Below are 13135 nucleotides of genomic sequence, written 5' to 3' on the forward strand. Positions count from 1 at the left end.
GTGTGTGTGTGTGTGTGTGTGTGTGTGTGTGTGTGTGTGTGTGTGTGTGTGTGTGTGTGTGTGTGTGTGTGTTCTATCCTCTCGAGCACCACTATGACGAGTCCAGTATGAGTGGCTGTAGTGAAGTGACCACTACACGATCTGACTCCGAGGCTGTTTGGCCGGTCATTAAAGAGTGAGAGAGTGAGAGAGAGTGAGAGAGGGCTAATGACAGTGTGAGAGGAGGTGCCTGCTTTACTGTTCATTAAAAAGAGTGCGCTTTTAATGGGGGGTATGAACGAGCGTGCTGTTTTAACGGTCGTTCAATTATTGGGAGAAGAAGAAGAGGCAGTTTTCTGATCCCTCTGATCTGAGCGTAGTCCTCCTCCCACACCCACACCTCCAACCTCAAATTAGACCCTCTTACTGAAACCTCTTAGCAGGAATAAAGTGGTCGGACTGTTTGGTTCAATTTGCCCTTACTCTCTTTTCTACTTGAATAAGAGTACACTCCTAAAAGCTAGTCCTCACAACAGTGGCTTTTTTGGGGGGGAAGGTTGAGAGGTCAGGCGTCTAGAGCTTTCAGGGAGCATTGTTGGAGACAGTGTTTTGTTTCTGATGGCTGCGGAGCCGTCGCAGGGTTGGTGTGTGTGTGTGTGCGGCTTGTGTGTGTGTGTGCGTGTGTGTGTTTTGCCCCTTCTTGATTACCTCTGCGTATTAGACTCCCTTTAGACGCTTTGCATACTACCTCCTTTGCAAAAAAAAGCTTGTTTTGGTTTTTGTACGGCCAGGTATGAAGTGAGGACCAAAGCCATGCTTGTATACTGTATATACCATATAAGGAGAGGCTTCACTGTAACCATATGTGTGATGTTTTTCTCAAAGTTGCATTCACCCTCATAAAACGCCTCCTGGATTCATAGCCATGCCTATGACTATTGGATTACCTGTTCGTTAGGGCAGACACCAAAAAAACATTTTTGCAACGGAAAACAAAAATGAGCATTTCTGATTGGACAAATCCAGAAGTGCCCTTCCTGTTTCAGTCCACTTTCTTCCGTTGGGCGCCTAATGAACACAACCCAGGTGAGGTGAAGCTCTAATAAGTTAGTAATTCTTGTTTTGTTGCATGGATGTCAACATGTTCGTTCAGACAAGCAGACTATTGGTCAGACAGTCTTTTTGAGCAAACGTATACACGCAAGGCCACATGCACTGTACAAGACACTGCAAATGTCAAAGTGTGAGACAGATAGAAGTGAATAATTATCAGCTGTTTAGAATTAAAACCAAAAAAATTGGGGGGGATTCAAAGATATGGAATTATTGTCATGGCACATAATACTGTCTACTTTGAGACCTCGGTAGTAGTTTTTACATGAACACAAGATGAAACGATTTCTGTGTCAGTTTCTTTATATGGTTGGTTGAATATGCATACAACAGTGTGCTTACGTATACCGACACATACTGTACGTGTATATTAAAGATGAGGATAGTCAAATAATTGTAACGGATGTTATAGCCTATCAAGTAGTGTCCTTAATAATTAGTGCCCTTAAATACTGTTGTACAGAATTACCCTTTAAGATTAACTCCTAGAATACACATTTGTACTCGTAAGTGTGACTTAGCAGATATGAGCAGACCACACGGGAGTGAGAGAGTGAGTATTTGTCACAGCGTTAGATACCAAATGGCATTTCCGTTGCACTTAGACTATGTTACTGCTTTAACCCGTTTAACTGTCTTCATTTCATTCAGTCTTTGATTGGTAAAGGTGGTCCAGTTCAATGTCACCTCTGGTTTTTAATCATTATTGTTCTATTATTAAAGATATCCATGATTTATTTAATATCATTTGCTATGTGTTTTTTTTTAGGCGTTTGGTTTGTATTACACTGCTCAGTTCAGTTTTCGAATGGAAAATGATAGAGTGTGTTTTTAGTCTCTCTCTCTTTGCTAAAAAGTAGAACTTCTTCAGTAGATAGCCATGGTTACCCTCCCAAAGAATGTGGTGGAAGTCATTATTTCTATTTGGTTGGGGTTTTAACAATGCCTCCAAGTTGTGTGTGTGTGTGTGTGTGTGTGTTGGCTTTTTATTTGTAATTAACTACATTGTCATTTTTCCGTAGAGGACATTATTTGGAATGTATTTGGTTGACATCTGTATTTATTAGTTACAATGATCAGAGCAGAAGCAGACAGGAGTTGTTTTATTTGTTCTTTTCAGACTTTGTTTTTTTATACTTTGTTTTCACTGTCCCCGATGTGAAAGCTCTACCTCGTCTGAGACCTCCTCAGTTCTGTTAAAGTTTTGTACATCGTTGCAGAAAATAAAAAAAAAGTCATCATGTCCACATTAAATACACGAACATGACACCATTCAACCGGGGTTTCATCAGTCTCCCTTGCTTGCATGTGATAGAATGAGCAGCATCCTATTGGGATCTGCAGATTAAATACTCTAGGCTTCTGAATCAGGACTATATTTCCCTTGACGGAGTGATCCTGAATGTTAAAAAAAAATGGCACAACTCACCCCACTCTCCCCTACTGCATCAGGACTCCTGATGCAGTAGGGGAGAGTGGGGTAAGTTGTGCCATTTTTTTTTTACATTCAGTATCACTCCGTCAAGAGAAATATAGTATTCTTTCTAACAAAGATGTCTACATATATTTCAGGATGTTGTGCATCTCTGGAAATAATCTGAATGCATGTTACCATTACAGTTTTGAAAATATAGCTTGTCCAATAAAGTGGTCTCTTGGCACAATTTACTTACGTTAAGGTACCTACACATTTTTAGACTGAATTAAATATTCCCACTACCTTTTTAAAACCATGTCTATGTTGATTTCCCAAATTCAATTCAACATCACTTTTTTTGTCTTTTAATCATTTAAAGCATATTTTAACACAGGCTTAACACCTAACAGACACTTTTTTTAAAACACTTTGAACATCGTTCCAGCGACAATGCCGTGCATTACACCTGGGGAAAAACACTTGCCATTGGCTCAACTTACCCCAAGGCAAACATTTTGGGGTGGCAGGTAGCCTAGTGGTTAGAGCATTGGGCCAGTAACCGAAAGGTTGATATATTGAATCCCAGAGCTGACAAGGTAAGAATCTGCCATTCTGCCCCTGAACAAGGCAGTTTACCCACTGTTCCTAGGCCGTCATTGTAAATAAGAATTTGTTCTTAACTGACTAAAAACATTTTGACTATATTAGCCCACACAGCTACAAGGATGCACTTTCATGCTAGATTTAGGACTTCATTTTGAAGCTTTTAGAGACTCCAACGGATGTATTAAACAATATTACAATTGATCTACTTTGGTTTAGATACAAGCATCATGAAACCTCTAACACAATAAATTCATTTGACTTGTTGAAAATTGTTTTTTTTGGACCTAACTTGCTTACCACTTTTTCCATGTGGTTACTTCCTTTACCAATTCCATGAAATGATTACCTCTAACCAAAATTGTTGGTCAAATCATAAATTTTTTGTATGGTTTCCTAGAAACAAGGGCTGCTCAACTTACCCCTTTAGCTCAATTTATCCCACTCTGCCCCTACAGGTCCAGAGAAGTACTGGGTCATGTTCATTAGGCACCAAATGGAAGAAAATAGGGAAGGACTACCTGAACGTGTCCAATAACAAACACTTGTTTGTGTTTACTGTTGCACAAGGTTCTAAAACGTTTTTGTAGTTTAGTGCCTTAATGAACACGACCTTGTTCTACACTATTCTACTATTCTTATAATTCAGAGATCTGACTTTCAACTTGTAGTAACATGCCATTTTCATTAGGCATAAACCATTTTCAGATGCAAGTATGGTAGACCAGGAGGGACAAAAATAAATTTTTAGGGGTTGACCATCATTTTTTATGAACCACATGTGACACTTGAAATTAGATGTCACAATTTTCCCTGTGTTTTGTATCATATTGTATAACAGCTGATGAAACTAACTAAAAGTGTGAAAAATGTTGATCAGTGTTATTTCTTGATAGTTGCTGTTTGAAAATACAATCTACTCAGGACCTTCTAATCAGCAGGTTTGCTTTGGCGGAAGTTTCAGCTTGCCTGGGGACATCACCACATGGTAAATTGGTGTTTCAGTTTCTGGGAGTAGCTAGTAACAGCTACTCCCAGAAAAGTTTTTTGCTAAAAAGCTATTTTTGTCAATTTTAATCAAAAACGAATACAGTAGAGGTACTTAATACCCATAAATGATTTGATTTAAAAAATGGCTGCATTGGGCCTTTAATGTGGAAAAATAGCTTGAGCTAGTTTCTGTTTCTGATGTTCTGCCTAGTTAGGGCCAAAGTCCACTTGAGGCAATGTTCAAAAATGGACTCCCAGTCTCCCACCCACCTATTGCAGAGACACACTAGGACTTGACAGTACTGCTGCTCACTTTACCAGTCCTTTTCATGTACTAGCCTGTGACTGTGTGCTTTGAGACCTGACTGACTGAAGGACTGACTGGCTGAGTGGTGATTGACAGGTTTTCCCGGAGAACATGGCACATGACGTTAATGCCAGCGAGGCCTGCAGGCCAGGTGGAAAGACAGAGAGACAGCAGCTGCCTGTCACTCTCCCCCTCATCAGTCACTGAGAGCGGCCGCCCCAACATGACGGCCATGCAGGCAGCACTCACTGAGAAACCTGTTCCCTGACATCTCTGCTTTCTGTCTTACTGACGGGAGAGAGAGAGAGGAAAGAGGATCAAACTTCAGGCAGCAGACTCCATTTTGATGACTGATATGATATGTGCCTTCTGAATAGATGTATCCTTTTGAACTTGAATAAACTTATGAAATGCAGTATTTGCAGTTTAGAGTACTTCAGGGATCATCAACTAGATTCAGCCACTGGGAGATTTTCTCTTGAGTGGATAGTTGGGGGGCCGAAACATCATTACAAATCATTTGTAGACTGAAAATTTACCTCAAATTTACCCCAAACATATAATATTTGACAAAAACATAATAATTTCAAACCTTGCTTACATTGTTTACGATCACGTGTCTATATTATGTGTTAAAAATGTAAGGTATTTTATGTCCAACCATGAAAAAGAACTAAAAACTTGAGGGGCCAAATAAAACCACCTGTGGATAAAACTCATTAGGCCTATATTTTATAAATGTTTGTGATCATACATCTGTTTTCACCCCACAGAGAGACACAAAATATCACGCGTCCCTTTACAATACACAGCTCAGACTTTAGTGGTAGTATTACTGTATGTACAGTGTGCCTCACAGCTCACACTCACAGCCACAGGACATATCTTCAGTGCTCTTTGCTGTTGTTCTACTGCGTAAACATGTCTGTATCTATCATCTCTCCAGACTAGCTCTCCTATGTGTCTCTTGTCTCTGTACGGCCCTCTGTTGTGTCTGTGTCAGGGGGCATGATCTGAGCCTGCCACCAGAGTGCAGCATTCTGCTCTAATAGTCACTAAACTACCATCTTCGGGAGGACAAGGGCCACATCAAACACCAACCCTGACCAAATGGCACTTGTACCGTGTGGGGGTGTGTGAGTGGGGGAGGGGGTCTAAATCAACTTTAAAAAACACACACAGTCGCGTACACAGAACAGTAGAGCTCTGCTCGGCAAATCCAGGCAAAAGGCCAAACACATTTACAACACTTCAAGTGTCGGCGACACGAGAATGCCCTCTCCACCGAGAAATATGTAAATATTGCACTAATCAAAGGGTTCCGGAATCGCCAAATGCCACAGAAAAGGTTATGACCTGGAGCCTGTGGTAATAGGAGAGTGAAGGCGGGTTGGGGGGAGGTCGAGAAGGAGAGGGTGTCGGAGTGACAGCTTCCACAGGCACTCCTCCTGCCTGAGGAGGACCTTCACATGGTGACCTCTGCCTCCTGTGCCTCACCGCGCCTCCTGCACTCCACCAACGCTGACAGTAATGAATAGAAAGGGGCTGTATATGAACCACAAGAAGAAAGGGAAAGAAATAGAGAGAGAGAGATAGATGCAGAGCCCTCTGTGCACAATGCATAGGAGGACTGTGTGGACTTCGCTTTGAGTGGAGGTCATCTGTCACTCATTTAAAATAACATGTCATGTTTGTTGTTTTATTTTTCATGGATGAATGTTTAAGGGTTCATTCATCAGGAACACAAATATGGAATTGCGAATAGAGACGATAATTAATTATTTCTTAAAGATATATCAGTCTGTTTAATAGTTTTACCCCTAACCAAAGCCATATATAAGCAACAACTATTTACGGCCCTGCCGTAAAACACTGCAGGGTACTAAATTCTGAGACAGAATCAGGAAATACATACATTCCAGGCATGTCATTTCTCTTCGGTGGGATTAATTCTTTTTTACATTGACGTGATTGGTCTTAAATACCCCTGGAACCTTAAAGCCAAAAAGGAAGAGAAGCCTGAGTGGAATTATTTAAGGGAATGATATTCTTGTGGTGACACGCTCAAGAAAATAACCTTGAGCCAGCGAACAATGAGCAATCAGCTGCCAAAAAAACGTATGTGTTTTTTAACACTACGTGTCAACATCAACGGTTTACCGCTCTGGTTCGTTTTATATCACTCCTTGCAAGAATTAAGTTGGATCTTATGTATGCAAATGAGAACCTATTCTGTGCCCCCACCCCCCACCACCACCACCCTCTGTATGATTCCCTGGACAGACCATGGCATTTAACATCTCCTTCACTAATTTGTGCTTAATAGCCAAAAAGTGACTAGAATTAACATTAATGACATTTCATATGTCCTCCACATTCATGTCCCCCTATTCTGCTGATACTTAACCAGCTAATGCTTGTGGCTGCTTCTTCTTACAGCTTAAATTTAATGGAACACTTTTGGCAGAAATCCTTCAGTCGCTTTTACTTTTTCTCTCTCTCTCTCCCTAACAGCCACCCTGCTTCTTTTGCGGAGTAACAACAAAAAAAGAGAAGAGAAAGACTTAAAGCGAGAGATTGTGGATTGTAGTAAACCCCTTTAAGTTTAGAATCTATTCTATAGGTCACACACTCTTTACCAATTGACATCAGCATCACCAGAGATTAAGAGGGGAGGGGGGGGGGGTCGCTTTCTCTTGTCTCTTCTGTGCACATCTCTAATTTTAGCTCCCGCTCCCCCTCTTTAAACAAATGCTGTCCGATACCCTTCATCTTCAAACTCCAACCCTGTGGCATGCCTATAGTCTTCCTCTCAACGCCAAATCACAGAAAGGACAACGTGGATATAATATAAGAGGAAAAATGCTACCATGTGTTCCTACCCATTCTTAGGACTGCACAGAAAGAAGAAAAACATGGACATTGAGCACTGAACGGCCAGTCCCTTCCTGTGGCTCGGCAGTCCCATGTGTTCTTTGTGTGTAAACCACACGTGCAGATGAACACATCAGCATTGCTCGGTGACTGACTGTCAGAGAAGGAGACAGCGAGGATAGCAGCTGAGCTCATCTCCTCTTGTTCCGTCTAATCGCTCTAACTGGTCACTCTCCCCTGGGGGAGGGAGAAGAGGAGAGGTGGAGGGGTAAAGGGGGGGGGGGGTGCTCATGGGTAATGGCAGGGGCACTGGCGCTGACGGACAGCCCAATCTCCCGCCTGGACAGGCTCAAGAGAGACGTGTCACTCTCCTTAGGCACCCCAGGCCGGCCGAACCGCTACAGTGCTAAATGCATATTGGCAAACTGTCCGTGCCAATGCCATTAGCCAGCAGACTTAAATTCCCCTGTAATTTTCCATGGGCCCCTCGTTATTGGCACCTGTGACGGGTTAAGTATTTGAGTCCAGGTTCAGCTTTAATGGATGACTGCATGGTGGCGGGGAGCAGGGGAGCGGCTCACGATTTCACCCCCAACCACTCTCTGTCTGCACGTCCCAATGAGACAATCACTGACGCTACCCAGCATCCTTCGTTACATCAACAGGAGAGATCTAATGGAGGAAACCATGGGAGAAACAGAGGAGATCCGGATTGGACAACCCCCTGTTTCTTCTTGACTTTCTGGAACCAACTGTCTCCTCTCAAAACTAACTACACTGAACAAAAATACCAACGCAAAATGTAAAGTGATCATCCCATGTTTCTTGAGCTAAAATAAACATCCCAGAAATATTCCATAAGCACAAAACGCTTATTTCTCTCAAATGGTGTTCACAAATTTGTTTACATCTCTGTTAGTGGATATTTCTCCTTTGCCAAGATAATCCATCCACCTGACAGGTGTGGAATATCAAGAAGCTGATTAAACAGCCTGATCCTTACACAGGTGCACCTTGTGCTGGAGACAATAAAAGGCCACTCTAAAATGTGCAGTTTTTTCAAACAACACAACACCACAGATGTCTCAAGTTGAGGGAGTGTGCAATTAGCATGCTGACTGCAGGAATATCCATCAGAGCTGTTGCCAGAGAATTGAATGTTAATTTCTCTACCATAAGCCACCTCCAACATCGTTTTAGAGAATTTGGCAATACGTCCAACCGGCCTCACAACCACAGAGCACGTGTATGGTGTCGTGTGGGTGAGCAGTTTGCTGATGTCAACGTTGTGAACAGAGTGCCCCATTGTGGCAGTGGGGTTATGGAATGGGCAGGCACAAGCTACGGACACTGAACACAATTGCATTTTATCGATGGCAATTTCAATGCAGAGATACTGTGAGATACCCATTGTCGTGCCATTCATCCGCCATGACCTCATGTTTCAGCATGATAATGCGCGGCCCCGGGTTGCAAGGATCTGTACACAATTCCTGGAGGCTGAAAATGTCCCAGTTCATTCATGGCTTGCATACTCACCAGACATTTCAGCCATTGAACAAGTTTGGGATGCTCTGGATCGACGTGTACGACAGCGCGCTCCAGTTCGCGACAATATCCAGAAACTTCGCACAGCCTTTGAAGAGGAACGGGACAACATTCCACAGGCCACAATCAACAGCCCAATCGACTCTATGTGAAGTAGATGTGTTGCGCTGCATGAGGCAAACGGTGGTCACACCAGATACTGACTGGTTTTCTGATCCACGCCCCTACCTTTTTGTGAGATCCATAGATTGGGGCCTAATCAATTCATTTCAGTTGACTGATTTCCTCATATGAACTGTAACTCAGTCAAATCTTTGAAATTGTTGCACGTTGCGTTTATGTTTTTGTTCAGTGTATTACCAATACCAAGTAGGCAAAACTGGTTGCAAAGCATCAATTTGGTGTCTTTTATGACGTTATGGCCAAGTTGTACACTATCATCACATCCTAAGCAAAACTTCAACACTGTCAGATAAACTTCTCTGTTTCTGGTCTGCTTGTGTTGATGTCCTGTAGTATCTAGCTTGCTAAATCAGCCCTTGCCTAAGCCATGGATGGAGATGTGCGTTTGGATTTGTGGTTTTGACTTAGTTCTCTGTACAGGCCAATGATTATGACGGCGATTCTGATCTAGCCATAAGTTCATATGTTGTGCCACTGGCCTGAGACGATTGAAGATCAATATGTAACCTAGATGTAGCCTAGATGTAGTCAAAACAATTGTTTTACTTTCACAAGCATGCACACACATGCTGGCATGTACGCGCAAACACACACACACACACAGATAGACAAAGACATCACACACACCCACCCACATACAGAGAGAGAGAAATCAGTACCATGGACAGCCACATGCTACTTCGCAACATTGATTGGACTAAATTGTTTTTGGTATTTTTGAATTCAGTGTACTAAACTAAGCATATACTGTATAGCATTGTTGATTTGATGATGTTTAAATGTTTAAACTGAAATGGTGCTGGAATTTCGGAGGATTACTCCTGATGTCTTTGTGCTGACTTGCGGTTACTACATGGTAACCGCTAAATCAGTAGTTGTTTAGTAAACTGTCGTTGTTTAGTAAACTCCTTGACCATGATGCAGGTCATATAACTGTTTGTTACTTATAATATTTGCTTTGTGGACTTTGCTCTCTGGTTTTGTGATGAAACAAATGTATGTGCGGTTGAATTTATCCCACCACTGTGTGACTGTTGTCTTTTTGTTGTCACGGCCTTATTGTACAGTGGCTTGCGGAAGTATTCACCACCCTTGGCATTTTTTCTATTTTGTTGCCTTACAGCCTGGAATTAAAATGTATTTTTGGGAGGTTTGTATCATTTGATTTACACAACATGCCTCCCACTTTGAAGATGCAAAATATGTTTTATTGTGAAACAAACAAGAAATAAGACAAAAAAACAGAAAACTTGAGTGTGCATAACTATTCACCCCCCCCCCCCCCCCCCAAAGACAATACTTTGTAGGGCAACCTTTTGCAGAAATTACAACTGCAAGTCTCTTGGGGTATGTCTCTATAAGCTTGGCACATCTAGCCACTGGGATTTTTTCCCATTCTTCAAGGCAAACTGCTCCAGCTCCTTCAAGTTGGATGGGTTCCGCTGGTATACAGTAATCTTTAAGTCATACAACAGCTTCTCAATTGGATTGAGGTCTGGGCTTTGACTAGGCCATTCCAAGACATTTAAATGTTTCCCCTTAATCCACTCAGGTGTTGCTTTAGCAGTATGCTTTATGGTCATTGTCCTGCTGGAAGGTGAACCTCTGTACCAGTCTCAAATCTCTGGAAGACTAAAACAGGTTTCCCTCAAGAATTTCTCTGTATTTAGCGCCATCCATCATTTCTTCAATTCTGACCAGTTTCCCAGTCCCTGTCGATGAAAGACATCCCCACAGCATGATGCTGCCACCACCATGCTTCATTGTGGGAATGGTGATGAGAGGTGTTGGGTTTGTGCCAGACATAGCATTTTCCTAAATTTTAGTCTCATCTGACCAGAGTACCTTCTTCCATATGTTTGGAGAGTCTCCCACATGCCTTTTGGCGAACACGAAACATGTTTGCTTATTTTTTTCTTTAAGAAATTGCTTTTTTTCTGGTCACTCCGACGTAAAGCCCAGCTCTATGGAGTACACGGCTTAAAGTGGTCCTATGGACAGATACTCCAAGCTGTGGAGGTTTGCAGCTCCTTCAAGGTTATCTTTGGTCTCTTTGTTGCCTCTCTGATTAATGTCCTCCTTGCCTGGTCCGTGAGTTTTGGTGGGAGGCCCTCTTGGCAGGTTTGTTGTGGTGCCATATTCTTTCCATTTTTTAATAATGGATTTAATGGCTGTTCAAAGTTTCTTTCTTTCTTTTATAACCCAACCCTGATCTGTACTTCTCCACTGCCCTGTTTGGAGAGCTCCTTGGTCTTCATGGTTCTGCTTGCTTGGTGGTGCCCCTTGCTTAGTGGTGTTGCAGACTCTGGGGTCTTTCAGAACAGGTGTATATATACTCAGATCATATGAGAGATAATGTGACACTTAGATTGCACACAGGTGGACTTTATTGAACTAATTATGTGACTTCTGAAGGTAATTGATTTGCACCAGATCTTATTCAGGGACTTCATAGCACAGGGGGGAATACATATGCACGCACCACTTTTCCGTTTTATTTTTATTTTAATTTTTTGAAACAAGTTCTTTTTTTCATTTCACTTCACCAATTTGGACTATTTTGTGTATGTCCATTACATGAAATCAAAATCAAAATCTATTTACATTACAGGTTGTAATGTAACAAAATAGGAAAAAGCCAAGTGGGATGAATACTTATGCAAGGCACTGTATATCACGGTGGCATATGAACGAATGGGTTATAGAGCAACAGAAGTTGTAATATGGCTTTTTTACTGGCTTCACCGGTGATTTGACAAAATGCAACGTCTTTCCTATGAGTTGTCTTTACCTGCTTAACAGAGACCAATTGGTCATAATCTGGTTACACGATGTCTTCATAACCTGAAATCCAGTCTACATCCATGTCGCCTGCTGTGTAGGGACTAGGAATAGAACTGTCCCTGGGTCAGTGATTAGTGAAAGATCAAATACACTCCCCACCAATGATTGCCTGGCAATAGAGACAATATGAAATCATTATTTACAGAGTCTTATCAAAGGCTAAAATACATATTGAATGGCATATCATCAACTATAAGGCAGGTCTATTGTGAGTTGTGGTTCTATAGACGTTTGAAACTAAACAGATGTATCTTCCCCCCCCCCCCCCCACTCTCTCTCTCTCTCTGCCCCGTTCCTATGACATTGCCCACAGTGTGCTGCTTTGCGCCAGGGGAGTAGGCTTTGTCAGGGCTAAGATAAACAAACCACAGAGGTAAATAAATATATAAATAAACAAGAGCAATTTAGGTCTATTGTAATTTGTATAGCATTTGACAACCTTGCTGGAAAGTTTCACCCCAGAAATGCTAAGTACTCCCAGCAGGAGTCAGTCAGTGAGAAGGGGCTCTTTGGTTTTTAATGTATTCCTAGGCTGCCGAGAGGCCTCCAAAACGGCAGAGATGTGGAGACGACATACACACGCATATCTAAAGCTAGGCACTGAAGGAGTGTTGCTAATGGGCCTGTTTTTAATGAGCCAAGGAAGAGGAAGGGAGGAGTGACCCGACGAAGGTGAAACTCTCTCTCTACTCTCTCTCTCTCTCTCTCGCTCTCTCTCTCTCTCTCTCTCTCTCTCTCTCTCTCTCTCTCTCTCTCTCTCTCTCTCTCTCTCTCTCTCTCTCTCTCTCTCTCTCTCTCTCTCTCTCTCTCTCACACACACACGCTTATGCTCACACATACACACACACACACACACACACACACACACACACACACACACACACACACACACACACACACACACACACAAGCGTGCAGACAGACACACATACACACACTGTATACATAGATCTATCTCTGCACTGAAAAGTATACTTTGTCGGCAACAAAACTGTTTATGTCATATTCACATGTTTTTTCCCCGGGACTGTGTCAATGACTGTAAGGTTTATTGAAGGCCCATCTGTTAAATATCCATTCTGTGAGAAAACAGAAAAGAGAAACATTACAAACTACTCCAAAATTCATTGTGGTACTGTATTTCAAAATATGCCACCTTCATCATCATCATCAGCCAACAAGATCTCATCGTTTCCCTTTGAAACTCAGCGTATTATGAAAGAACGTCTACTAATTCCACGTGGTTACAGGGTTAAAACCTAAACAACTCAAAGGTT

This window comes from Salvelinus namaycush, chromosome 5 (genome assembly GCF_016432855.1).
Source record: "Salvelinus namaycush isolate Seneca chromosome 5, SaNama_1.0, whole genome shotgun sequence".
Lineage (NCBI taxonomy): Eukaryota > Metazoa > Chordata > Actinopteri > Salmoniformes > Salmonidae > Salvelinus > Salvelinus namaycush.